The sequence below is a fragment of the Lepidothrix coronata genome, unplaced genomic scaffold (genome assembly GCF_001604755.1).
Source record: "Lepidothrix coronata isolate B3197 unplaced genomic scaffold, Lepidothrix_coronata-1.0 Scaffold318, whole genome shotgun sequence".
Taxonomy (NCBI): domain Eukaryota; kingdom Metazoa; phylum Chordata; class Aves; order Passeriformes; family Pipridae; genus Lepidothrix; species Lepidothrix coronata.
In genome coordinates this window covers 88301-100209 of record NW_016690498.1, presented here as the reverse complement: position 1 = coordinate 100209, position 11909 = coordinate 88301, and the positions used below count along the sequence as shown (strand labels likewise).

General features: G+C 42.7%; 1 long non-coding RNA gene across 1 annotated transcript; it reads left to right on the top strand.

Moving 5' to 3' along the window:
* The first annotated feature begins 3771 nt into the window (after positions 1 to 3771).
* Positions 3772 to 10403, top strand: LOC108508832. The gene is made up of 4 exons (XR_001878518.1): positions 3772 to 3899; positions 4788 to 4902; positions 9081 to 9245; positions 10261 to 10403. It is a non-coding gene; the product is annotated as an uncharacterized LOC108508832 (long non-coding RNA).
* The last annotated feature ends 1506 nt before the right edge of the window (positions 10404 to 11909 follow it).

The window sequence follows — 11909 nt, the reverse complement described above, 5'->3', positions numbered from 1 at the left end:
TTACAGTCAGGTGAGTAAATCAGTTTTAAATTGCTCTTTTTTTTTCCCTCACCAGGTAACACTCTTAAGCATTCAGGATGTTAACATTTTTCTGATTATCATGAAACTATTTTCTGTACCAACTGTCTCTAATTCAAGAGCAGCTTCCAAGCCATTCCAAGCAATTTTCTGACCTCTGCTAGAACATTTAGTAAATGTATTCTACAGCAGCACTTAGCTCAGCCAGACAAGATATTTACATCCCCAGCTCCAAGGTTTTACCACTCTCCAGAAAGGACACAGCAACTAAATCTTGTTGTGAGGAGGCAAAACTATCCCAGCCAAGGTTTTGCCTCTTTGTCTGGCTGATGTGTCTCCAGTAACAATTATTTAAAGCACCAATACTTCACTGTCAAGGGCTGTAATTCGCAGGTCTCTGTAAATAAATGAGTATCCTGGGGGGAGAGCTATGGCAGCTAATGGGGAAAGAGAAACTTGGAAGGGGCCTTTTCATCGCAGTATTTCTCTGACTTCAGTTCAGCAGGACAAAGAATCTACCTGAGGATTAGATTTACAGACTGTAGGGGAAAAAATCGCTGGCCAGAGGAGGAAAAAAAGAGGGGCGATAAAGTTGGAAATGGATAATAGTTTGATATACATTAAAACGGGAAAGAATAGATACAAGGTGCTCTATAGTTCTCTCTATGTAATATGGTGTCAAGCTTAAACCATTTATGTGTCTCAAAATTATTCAGAATAAAGTTCAAGATTTAAAATTATCATCACCAATTCAGAACCTATTCAGGACTTTTATTAAGCTTCAATTAGAAATAGTTCAGGCATTTTTGTCTGGTAGGCGTAAGCCCGTTACTCAAGTGAAGATGTCGGGAAGAGATTTTCTTTTTTTAAAAAATATTTATATTCTACATATAAATATTCTTTTTAATAGCAATAATTTTTTATAGAAAAGAATCTAATTCTTAAGGTCGTAGAATGGTTTGGGTTGGAAGGGACCATAGAGATGATTTAGTACTGTGGGTGACAGGTGAATGCCAGATGTCAGTGAAGAGTCAGGAATTTCCCCTTGCTGTGGAAGGAAAGTTATGATGTAGCAGAGAGAGAAGGTTTGGCTTCAAAACTGCAGGTGTCATCAAGTGCAGTTTTTTATTAGATCTGCCTGAACTCGGGATCTGGAATAACCTGGGAAGTGGATAATTCTTCTTTCTACCCTGGGGAGCTGGCTCGATTGCTGGAGCTCTCGCCAGTGATAGCACATGATTTTTAATGGCCACACCTCTTTAGCATTTGTTATTTTATGTCTCATCCAATAAAGGGTAGAAGAAGTGTTGTTCTGTTCCTGAAAAATACAACATGCATGGTAAGTGCTTCCAAAACTAATAAGTCTTTAGAAAAATAACCATGTTCTAGGGAATAGCAGGCTCAAGTTATTTATTAGTCTAATGTTAGCATAACAGGACCATTATTAATTTCATTAGTATTTCTTGTGCTGCTCAAATTATGAAACATATACCATCTTCTTCTGGGTTTTAGCAAGTTCCAAGGAAATGTAAGCAGTAAATTTTATCAGGGAATCGCAGAATGGTTTGGGTTGGAAGGGACCTTGAAGGTCATCTCATTCCAACCCTCTGCCAGAGGCAGGGACACCTTCCACTAGACCAGGTTGCTCCAAGCCTCATCCAGCCTGGCCTTGAACACTGCCAGGGAAAGTGTTCCTGCAGTTTATATTATTGCATAACTAAAAGTTTGGATTTAGACGTATTGAATTTACAGGTTTACTGTATTAACTTGCACCATGGAGTTTATTCTGGGGTAGTTTCCAGCATTTCCCATAGAATTATACTGGCATTCCTAATCCTTGAGAGAGCTTGAATTGGGACTGGCACACAGGATGTTAATGAAAGCATTCTTGATTTTTAAGATTTTTTTGTGTGTGTGTGTGAAAGAGCTGCTGCTGCAGAGTGTGGTTAGAGGCTCCTTGGTGTCCTCACAAGAGCAGCCTCCAAACCAGCCCACTGGCTGATTTAGAGCCTACGGAATTATTGCTGTCCCCAAACTGCAGCCAGCATCAGGAAACCACAAGAATCAAACAGACAATAGGGTTTGTTTGGTAAAAAAGATTTTTTCCTAACCCTGCAAGATGTCATTTGTTGTACATCAGGGATTAATGGGGAGGGAGGAGAATTCCACTGCTTTGAGGCCAGTCCCGAGGGAATGTCCGAGCATGTCTTTGGTCCTGTAAAGAACTCCTGAATTGCTTTAGGGAAGGCACACACAGCTTAGGGACCGGTCAGGACAGCTCCCAAAAGTGCTGAGGAAGTTCAGTGCAGCTCAAGTGTGACATGACTTCATCTCTTCAGCTTCTGACACGAGTTTTGCTTGTCCTGTGCTCATCCAGCACAGTGGTTAAAAGCTAACGTGATCTCTTTCCCAGTATTGTATATATTTCACAGCCTGCTGTAGGCTGTGTAACCCAAAACAGCTTGGAACTTTCCAAAACTTCCAGGATATCCTGGTAAAGCTTTCCATTACATGACATGATTTTGAATATTTCCCAAGCATTTTTCTGAAAACACTTTTTTTGAGTAAAATAGCAGTAAGCAGATATTTCTTCTGTCCTAAGGAAAAGAAAATAATTTTTCTAGAAGCAAATATAGCTCAGAAACTCTTGTCCCATTTCATACAGAATTAAAGGCAAATATTATTAGGCCAAAGTCCAACTAGAGTCTTAATGAACTATAGTTTTAGTACCATTCAAAACCTTAGAATACTAAAAAATAACGGTAAAACACTGAAAACAAACTTTGCAGAGTTGTAGAGGAAAAGTAATTGGCAGGACGTTCTCTCTGCCTATAAAAACCTAGAAAATTTAAGGGTACCAATAAAATCTTTAGAAAAAGAAAAGGGAAAAAGAAAAGGTTGGCCCAGGAGTCTGGTGTGGGACCAGCAGCTCTTGTCTGTGTACAAATTCTTTCAAAGAAACATTTGGAAAAGTTCTTTTCAGCATTTTTATTGTGTTTTTCTTCATCAGTTTCGTTGCCAGAATAATTTAATGTGGGCTGAATACTCGCTGTCTCTTATTCTCTCTAAGTTCTTTGACATGAGCATCTCATCTCAAAAAAAAAGGTGACTCTTCTCTGTTAGACAGTTCAGGCTTTCACTTTGGAGCAGAATGGCAGCACTGTGCTGTGATCCAGATGGATTTCAGAAGGACAAGAAACCAAGGCTGTGCATCCTGGGGACTCAGGAATCTGTTTATGGCTTTGCCATGGCAATCAGAGGTGCAAACTCTTCCCTGGTTTGCAGTGGTGATTAGTGAGGGTGGCAGGAGAGATCCTGACTTTGAGACATCCCGGGAGCCACAGATTGTAGTAAAACCACTGAAATGTCAGTGGTTCAAGCGGTTAGTGATTCATATGGCACCAAACCCAGGAATAATTGGGAATGTCTGTTGAGCAATGGTGTATTTTTTTTTAAGAGTAGAAGAGTTGCATTAGTAGAACAGATAATTGACCATCTGGCCTAATATTCCACTTCTGGATGCTTTAAAGCAAGGTGTTAATCTGCCTTTCCTCAATATCCTGTTAATTATCCAACACTGTAGCCATGGTGGGCTTGGAGCAGAGGGGATTTCTTCCTGATCCCAGCTGGTGAGCAGCTTATCCCTTGATGATATGGATTGATAGCCCCAATAATTCTTATATAAGCCAGCAGCAGTTTGGTACTTATTGCTTCTCATAATGGAAATTGCATTTATGTTTTACAGGCATCAACCAGACGAGGTGGAATCTTAAATATTCCAGCAGCTTTTGGAAATTTGCTGTCTGGTTTGTCTCGGTAGCTTCATTCACCCTCTTGTGAGTTTGGTTAAACCACAGCTGCACCGATCCTCTCATGTAATGGTAAGAGCCAAATCTTTTCATCCATAATGAATAAAGTCCTATTATGTCTAATAAGATTGACCCCAATTTTCCCCCCACACGACAGGCAATGTTCCATCTGTACAAATTTCAGTCCCCAGTATTCCTCCTCACTCCAAAAAGTCTCTGATTTTGTGGATAACATGAGCAGTCACCAGGAGCACGAGCACTCCTGTTATTTGCTGGCTCAATTCAAGGACACACAGAACTTGTGGTGGGGCTTTGTTGGTCTACAGAGACTCCAGGTGTTCTTCCATTGGTCTGGAAGAGTCACTGGTAGTTGGGATTAAATATTTTGGATTTCAAAGCTGAGATTTCTTCACAGAAGCCAGCTCTTGATCTCCCCTTCTAATTAACTAATGCTTTCCCTTCCTCCTGGTTTTTGGATTCCTTCCAGTCTAGTCCAAGCAGCAGCTGTGACCCAATGCATATCTTCATTAAGCTCATATTGTAAATCATTTGTGCTGTATCCCTGTTTGAATGCTGAAATGATGCTCTGGTCACAGTTGTCTGGTCCAGGTTATTAGGCAGTTTGTCTGGATAGGGAGTTTTCCAGTGCTGGAATGTGAATGGACAAACAGAACTCGCTTCTGTCTCGTTTGTGCTCAGTTGGCTGAAGCTTCTGGGCAGTTCCATCTGTATATTCTCAGCCAAAGTCAATGCCTTCCTTATCTCCCAGGGAATGTAGGGTTGGACAAGGCCCCATGCCTTTGGAATCTAGCATTGCCCTGACTTTGTAAGAGAAGAAACAGGATCAAAACGTTGTTTGTAGCATTGGCAGCACCCACTTCAGTCTTGCCTTAGGTCACCAAGATGAAAAGAGAGAAGTGTCGGTGACAACCATATCTTACATGTCATGGCATTTCACAGGCAGGTTCCAGCTGTCTGAAGGAGATCAAAGATGGAAGAGAGAAGCCTGGCTGCCTCCAACCTGGAAATTCAACGCAGTCCATCGATGTGGCTGCAGCATCCGTGGGCCTTCGGGGTAAAGTATTCACCTTTTTTTTTAAATTGATGTCATGGAATGAGAATGTCCGTACCAACAGTTATCATGTCTCACCTGCAGGCAAGAGCTTTTTGGGATGTCCTCATAAAGTTCCTTGTCCCTGTGCAGGAATTCCTTCAGACTTGTGTCTATGAACCTTAGATATCTGATTTATAAATAGTTACAAGCGGCCCTAATTTCAGTTCCTGGCAATGTTGACAAACTCCTGTGACAGGCGTTGGTTGGCTTTCCGATAGAAAACAGATACCATTTCTCACTCCTGGTTTTTATTTTCTTTAATTTGCAAACCCAGGGAACCTGATTCAACCTGTAGCAGGATGTCCATCAGGACCCAAGGCCCTTATTGTGTTCTTCTCTTTCCATGTTTTGTGGTGCAACCAGTGTTCAACAGGAACTGTAAATCCACTGTAAATTTGGACTGTGGCTCTGTGGAGATGCCTCTCACTCAAAATAGGGCCCAGTGCCATTTGTACCTAGTTTTTCAATCCTCTGCCTTCCCTTCTATCTTTCCAAACAAGATCCACATGGGAGGCCTCTAATTTTCTCTGTCAGACCTGGAGATGGGATCAAACCTCAATTGTTTGCCTTTGTCCAGCATGTGTTGCATTCACAGACCATGGAGAAGTCTCAGTCCCAGGGCCATGGGATCCATTGCCAGGTTTGGACTTGATGGACCAATTTTCATTTTCACTGCTATTATCGGAGTGGAAAACAATCCTTTTAGATGCCAAACCTGGCCCTCCCTCGGATTGCTACTGGGATTGGCAAGCGTGCCATGAATCTCATGTTTTGACTTAATTCCAGCGTTCCCCAGTGCCTCAGTTGTTTGGTAGACAAATATGTTCCATTTGAAATGAAATGCTGGCCACGGTTATGTGCATTTGTGTAGCAGGTTTAGCCCCAAAAGCTCCCACCTGCTATATTCCTGACTGTATATCTGGGATGGCATCCTCATGGGCACAGCAGGGATGATGTGACTGGTGATATTTCCCCTTGTACTGCCCACCCTCAGCAACCCCTTCTTTGGTGCAGTTGTTGGGACTGGAACCCAGCAGGAAAGTGGGACTGCACAGTGCTTTGGGAGAGGAAGCAGGAATCTTCTGGAAAAGCAGATGGGAGAGCGCAGGGGTGACCTCTCCCTCCCCTCTCTATTTGATAAGTGCAAGATGTTCTTTGGCAATTAAACGTGATGAAAAGCAGTGTTATCTCACCCTGGGTCAGCCATCTCCCCTCCCCTTCCATAGGATGTATGGCTGGTTTAAACACTGTTTAAAATAAAAATCCCTAAGCTTCCTGAACCTCCCCAGCTCCAGTCAAGTCCACAAGACCAGTCAACTGCAAGTTCAAGGTTTGTTGGGAATAGGACCTTTAGAGAGTGAAGGAATAAGACATTCTGTTAATACTAGGTACTGTGGGGCTGGTCTTTATTTCCTCCTGTTGATTTCTCTCAGATATACAGGAAAAATGCCTCTTATTTTATAAACAGTAATTTCCTTGTCAGCCTTCAGCTATGAAAAAAATGGAAGCTTCTTTCATGCAAATTACTTGTATATTTATTTGTATATTTACTTGTTATTTATGTATCTGTTCATCCTGAGACTGACATCAGCCTGAGGTAAAACATCAAAAGGTCTATAGCAAATGGTTCCTTTCTTCTCAGAATGACTCTCATCACTTAAACACCCCTGCTCTCAGCTGTACCATTTGCAAGGACTGGCAGGATACAAAGAAAAAGTGCCATTTGCTTTATGTGGAAACTTTGCTGCTCTTGGGATCAGCTGGAATGAAGCTGGAAAATGTGATACTGCTATTTTCCTAGCCCAGTGCACAGTGGGCCAGCCCAGGTGGCACCGTGCAGCCAAGCACAGTGCCCAGCCCCACACTCTGCCAGGTCGTGTGGAGCCTCATCCTGGCTGCTGGAATGGGAGGAAAACTGGGGCAGAGCCCATTCCTGCTCCGTGTGTGTGTCTGTGGCCTGTGCACTCACCCCAGTGCTTTTCCTTGGGATAAGTGATGGAGGTAGGACAGAGCTGGGAGCTGCTGAGGACTTGCAAAAATGCTTTACAATCACACATTAAGGGAGAAATGGAGTTTGTGTATACATTTTTACAAATACTTTGGTTTTCTGCTACATTAGAAATTCGGCATTATTCACCAAACCAATTAATAATTTGCCATAAAGCCCCAGAATGACATTTCTAGACTTTGCACCTTCATGTTCTTTACGCAGGACAAGGTGCCAGCAAAGGTGGGACCAGCATCTCCTTTCCTGATAGCCCAGGTCTTTGGGGGTTTTGCTGTGCCTGGGAGACATTTCTACACAGAATCCCTTGATTTGTATTTTATTTGGACTGGATTTTTATGAAAATGATGGCTGCCTGCAGTCTGGGTTTTCTCTGGCACTCTTCCCGTTGGTCTTGGAGAAGCAGGAGCTGGGCTGGCAGATCAGATATGGACAGAGTGTTGTCCACCCCTCACGAGTGTTCCCTCAGCCCCTCGTGGCTTTAGGATATTTGCAAAGATGCTCTGAAACGTCCTACAGTAAGTTTACAATTTTACCCTCCCTAAGAAATAGCTTTCCCTCGGTTTAGAACATATTCCCTTATGGATTCTCATTTGAGAAAGGTTTTAGCATTCAGAGAAATCGATAACCTTTCCTGCACGTGGGCATTGCTGCGGCAAATTTCATAGGAAATGAGATCCTTGGCAGAAGGTTGGGTGGGATGTTGTTCAAACCTGGCATGATCTGACTAATTGTTTGATTTGTCAAGGTTTTATAATTTCTACAGAGCCTTATTAAAGCCCATGAACAACATCTTGCTTTCATTCCTCACAGGTCTGTTCAAAAAGTCTGTGGTCCTTTCGTGCATTTCTACTAAGGATAAAATGAGCTGATCTATCTGCCCTTAACAGACAATTTACATTGATTTTAGCATTTAAAGGCAACACGAAGTGACAAAACCCAAATACAACAAAAAGCCTGGTATTTTGAAGTTTAATCAACACATTTTCAGATTTTTAGCCTATTTTTTTTTTCACATTTTATTCAGATCATCTACATTTTGCTATCGATGAGAAACCTGTTTTAATAAGAAGTTGTTTAAAAATAGGTTTATTAGATGGAGCAGGAATATCTAATGTCAGGTGAGTGAGGGCAGAGTTTGTATCCCATTATATTTACATGTTTTGGTGATGGGCAAACTTAAAATCGTGTGGATTGAGGCTGGTTTTGGACTCTGTTCCCTGCCATTTGGCTGCCTGAGCAGCACAATGTGGATTGAAATACCCAGGGATCTGTCCTAGGCAGAGCAGAACTGTGTTGCCTGGAGATTAAAACATACCCAGGAAACACAAGGTTTTTAGGTGACTTCATAAAAAATACACAGAGTAGGTTTTTCAAGTTGTTTTTTAAATGCATTCAACCCTCTGCATCCTCCCCAGCAATGACACTGGAACATTCCTTTAGCTATTACATGAGGCAGAATCTCTTTTCCAAAGTGTTGGAATGTGCAGTTAGTCCAGACATCTGATGGCTGGAAAAAAAATAGCAGGGGCACTGTGCAAATTTTATTATTTTTATTAAAATCAAAATGCTCTGGGTTTGTAGCCTCCAAAGCACTTGGACTCCCTGCGACGAGCAGATAATTTGTAATTAAGGAAAGATATTAATGCAGATTCCATTGGAATGAAAACACACAAATGTTTTGATGTAGATTGCAAGAAGAGTTCACAGCCCATATAAAATTCTTGTGAAATACTGAAGTAAAAACCCTTTCCCTGGTGCTCTTTGAGCGTGTCAGCCATCAAGAGGTTGATATAATATAAAATAATATGGTAACACAGTGAAACCCAGTTATTAAAATAGGATTAAGGACACTCTGCTTGAAGACTGAGGCATTCTGCTTTGGTTTTTTTTGGTCACTGGACAATTCCAGGATTTCAGGGTTAATTCCAAATGTCATATTTTGCCACTACTCATTGACGGTTGCAAATAGCTACGCTAAAAAAAAAGGAAAAAGAGAACAAAAGAGGTTTCAGATATCCCAGTCCATTCCAGGAAAGCCTGCCAAGTCTCCAGAAAACTGAACTTAGTGAGTGAGACTATTAAAATCACAACTTTTTACAGAATTTTCTTTTCGTTCCACTTTCATCCTCAGGTATTTAATAGCAAATGTTGCACGTAGGACGTTGTCCACTTTCCAGGCTTTATCTGTTGGTGTGACTGCAGCGATTCCACAGCGGATCCCACTGTCAAGGAACAGCAGTGCATCCCTTTGGAACTTCCTCCGGGCACTCGGGAATGTGCAGGCAACTAGGTGTGGGTGAGCACATCTCCACACCGGGGTAACTGTGGGCTCTCACAGGGCTGTTCCTCGTGGGAAGGCGACAGTAAATACTGTTGAGGGTTGCACATGGAGTGGGCCACACGTTGTTTTAATAGCGCCGAAACAAAGGGAACGAAACAGTTTGGGAAAACGTTGCTCTCGCTCTGACTGCTGGGGCTTCAATTAATGCTTTCCTTTTGTGGGAGAGGAGTGTGGGACAGGAAAGGAAACAGCCTCCTTAGGTACAGTAAATTTTACCCATTAGCAATTATCTCTGCAAGTTAAAGGTAAAGGAGTAGGCATTATTCCATCATAAATCCCAAAGCAGCAGTGTAAGAATAAAATGATTACCAAGTGGAGGGGGAGAGGGTGAGTGATCAGAGCATTGGACAGACACTCCAATTTCTTGGATTCTCTCCTTCCTCTCAGGACATCAGTTAGTCCAGGAGCTTCCCTTGCCTGTTGAGTGCCTCAGGTGAGGGGTGACTCACTTACAGCTCCGGGCAATCCTGAAAATGTGGAACTCGTTCCCCCTGGAGTTACGAAATGGGGACGGGCTCCTCTTTTTTACAGTGGAAAAGCGTGAAATCACAGCCACATTGGCTGGAGTTGTTACTCATTGAACACTTACACTTCCATGTTGTTTTACTGTTTGCTCCATCCCATTTTTATGGGCCCCAGCCTTATGGATTTTGCAGTTAACTGTTTGAAAGGAGGCAGAAGTGATTTGCCAGGAGTGGACCTTTCTCCCACTAATGCTGGGATGATGTTTGTTTTATAATGCATGTGGGCATAGTGGGAAATGTAAATGTGTTAAATTTTACTGTCTTAACTAAAAAGAAAATTAAAACTACCATATTCTGATGCTTGCCATTCTTTGCAATAAAAGCTCACATTTCTGTTCACTTCATTCACCCTGGTCTGTGCCTGCTATCTTCGACTTATTCATCACAAAAAGTTTCCTGAATCAGCTTTGCTCTACCTTAACTGGAAATTTTGTTTGATTTTGCAGAGGTTCTGCACAGTCAAGTTCTCCTCTGAGCAGCCCCTTTTCTCAAGGAAGCTCCAAGAAAGCAGGTGGGTGTGACAACATTGCTTTGGAGCTTGGAGAAACCTATTCTGATGGAGGGTTCTCTGTCCGTGGCACCGGCGTGAAACCAGGTGATCCTTACAGTCCCACTCCAAACCATTCTGGGATTCTGGGATTCTGTTTAAATGTTCCCTGTCCATTGCTCACCACCTTTCCCATATGCTTTGAAACCCAGCTGGTGTGTAACAAACTCCACACTGGGTGACAACTCTAATCTCAGTTCAGGATAATCCCGGGGTGCAAAAAATCCAGTGGAGACCATGAATGTCCTGAGACACTTCTAAATAAGTTATTCCAAGGGCAGGCAGTCAACCGATTGTCCAGTGGGAATGAAGGGAGGGAGCGGGAAGCTGGGCAGTTTTGATTTAAATGTCAGATTGTTTTGAAGCGCCGTGTGTGCAGTATGTAGGTCAGGGCTGAAGGGACAGACTGGATCTGCAGAGGTGCTGAGAATGATTAATTTCCCTGGGCAGAATTCCCCGGGTTTTTTTTCCCTGTGTGCTCAAGTCAAGCTGCACATTCTCATGGACGAGGGGCTCAGGTTTCGGACTGTCTGCCCAAAGGGGAAATTTATCCTGGCAGCTGCTGAAAGGGGAACTCTTGTGGATTGGCACCACTCTGTGCATTAAAAGAATGATTTTTTTTTTTTTGCTGCGTTTTGGGGAGCTTTTCAAGGATGGCTTGTTTACATTGCTGCTGTGTTCTCTGGCCATTAGCAGCGGCGGGAGGTGATATTGGGGTGCCACCGAAGGTGTGGATCAGGCCCCTCTAGCTGCCCTGAATAAACACTACCTGTGTTCCTGTGGAAAACTGTGCTAGAGAGGGACTGGTTCTGTGGGGATGGGCTGACTGTCCACTTGGTCCAAAGTATTTTCAGTCATTAGGCCTTTGTTTGACACCCAGCTTCAGTCTATACTGCCAAACGAGATGCTAATGGAGTAGCATTGTTTTAAACACAATAAAATCCAGCCTCAGGAAATACTTAGGGAAGACTTAAAATCTCACTAACGCTCCTTTATATGAGCATGAGCCCTTCTGTCCTGTGATCCCAAGCAGTCTGAACTTCTCTCTACAACAAAACATTTAAAAACTCGGCTGAGAGGAAGTTTTAGATGACAGTAGAACACAGTCTGGAGAAATGACCTGGTGTTCTGAAATACTAACTTGAAATATTCTCAACTACTGACTTTAATTACCAACTTATTGTTTACTTTTTTGGCACTTCGGTGTTCCCGTACACAGGAACAGATTTTTCAGACAGGTCCTGTGATTGCTGCACAGTCCATCTTCTCATGCTTTACACAGATCGTAGTGGTCCCGAAATTGCCCAGAGGAATGTGTCTCCAGGGCCTGGGTTTTGCTGGGATTGCCGGGATGCCTGAACACAGGCCCTGCCTTTGCTCCTGCTCACTCTTTCTATTGTCACAGAGTCCCTGAGAGATGAGAAGCAGGTGGAGGGATGCACAGGATGTGCATGATGCCCTGGATGTTCTGTGCTGCAAGGGTGGTTAAAAGATGGGTTTATAATTAAATAATGATCTCAGCCATATTTCCTAACACAATTTGGCAAG